The sequence below is a fragment of the Gopherus flavomarginatus genome, chromosome 3, assembly GCF_025201925.1.
Source record: "Gopherus flavomarginatus isolate rGopFla2 chromosome 3, rGopFla2.mat.asm, whole genome shotgun sequence".
NCBI lineage: Eukaryota > Metazoa > Chordata > Testudines > Testudinidae > Gopherus > Gopherus flavomarginatus.
Genome location: NC_066619.1, coordinates 63,018,423 through 63,020,529, shown reverse-complemented (window position 1 = coordinate 63,020,529; position 2,107 = coordinate 63,018,423).

Sequence of the window (2,107 nt, the reverse complement as noted above, 5' to 3'; positions counted from 1 at the left end):
CATGATCTAATGATGTACTGTCAGTCAGGGTTGAAAATTACAGGTAATCCGAGTCAACTAAAGAAAAATCTCTTCTTAAAAATATGGCCATTTTAATTCTGAAGCATACATCATGCCACTTCTGCCATGTAACCAGGTTATGATTTCAATTGCTGAGCTTATATTCTGAAAGACAAAGCAGCTGTTCAGACAGTGACGTGCAAGGCTATGCTGGTGCAGATGGCTCACAAACTGAGGAGTCGACTACCAACAAATATTCAAATTCAGTAGAACCTCAGAGTTACGAACATAAACCTCATTTGGACCCTAAAGTATGCAATCAGGCAGCAGCAGAGACAAAAAAAGCAAATACAGTACAGTTAAATGTGTTAAATGTAAACTACTAAAAAAATTAAGGGAAACTTTAAAAAAAGATTTGACAAGGTAAGAAAACTTTCCATGCTTGTTTAATTTAAATTAAGATGGGTAAAAGCAGCATTTTTCTCCCACACAGTAAAGTTCTATAGCTGCATTAAGTCAATGTACAGCTGTAAAATTTCAAAAGAACCATGTTTCCTTCAGAATTATGCACATTTCAGAGTTATGAACAACCTCCATTCCCAAGGTGTTCATAACTCTGAGGTTCTACTCTATTGGACAAACTGGACACGCTGCACCCAAAAGAGGCACTGTCTACAAGTTAAAAACCCAATCACTGGCCTTGCACAGCAGTGCCATATCATGTCATGTCAAGAAAAACTGCAGACTGAGAAGGAATGCTGCAACTCAGCAAACAAAAGGTGGAATAATACAAGTGACTAATCATCTTTCTGCTTTCAAGTGTTTGATGGTATGGACACTGCAGAAAACAGGTGATTTGATTATGTTGCACAGCTTGCCCTGACCACGTTGACTCTATTTCAAATGGCAAGGCAAAAAGAACTTTCAGTACTGCAAGTAATATGAAAACAAAACAAAAATCAACTGCAAGAAGGACGTTAGAAAGCCTGTTGTGTGTGAAATATGGCTTGCAATGGAGGCGGAAGCACTGTAGGAACTTTCAACTAAAACAGCAACTGTTTGAGAAATTCACCTGCAAGATATATAACAGCCCTGTGGAGCAGGACTGCCTGGATGCTCCTCTGTTGGCTGACTAGATGGGGAAATGGCTCATTTAATCAATTCAGATGGTACATCGACCCAAGGCACACTAATAACTTTTATAAAGAATAAGTAAAGTTTAAGCTAAAAGCAGGTTACGCAAGTCACACGCATGCCCACGCAGGGAAAGCTGCTGCAAACGAGGAGTTTGTTGACATCACTAGCTCAGCAAACTTGAGCTGAGAGTAGTTTCTGGCAATCCCAGCACGGGACAAGCGCAGTGCAGGCCGACGCTGCTCCAGAGCAACCACGTATCTGACACGGGCTCGGATAACACGGAGACCAGGGTCGACACGGGACGCGGAGCGACACCCACAGTTCGGCGCGGCGGCCCCGTTACCAGGCCCGAGAGACGCTGGCGCCCGGGAACAGGGCTGGACGGATCCCTCTACATCCAGCTCCTTGCTCGTCGGATCGCCTCAGAGCCCCGTCGCGCATGCGCACTTGGAAATGTAGGGTCCTGCCCTCACCCTCCACCCCACGCGCGATAGCCCACTGGGCACCCGCCCGCCCACTCGTCTCTCGAAACCCAGCGCTCAGGCGCAGTAGCCGCACACTATCCTGGGGGCGCAGGCGCAGTTGCATTGCCACTGTGGCCGTCAGTTGAGGGTGTCACTTTGTAAGTTATCCTTGTCGGCGGCAGGTGTCCGCGGGGGCGGCCTCAGGAGTTCATTGCCCGCGCTGTGGGCAGGCGCTGGGACTGAGCCGAGCCTCGGCTTCGAGAAACGAGTTGCTGCTCTGTATTTCGCAGAAGGACGCTTCTCCAAGGCAGCCGATCCTGGCAGATAGATATACGACTCATGGTAAAACAACCCAGAGCGAAAGAGAATCAGTTAATTCAGCCTGGCTCCATAAAAGCAACCCTAGAGAACGGGTATTCTACGATGGATCTGTCGCAAGGTTACGCGGACATATATCCGATCAGGAATATCAATGTTTATGCAGCTACTAGGACCTGACATGCACA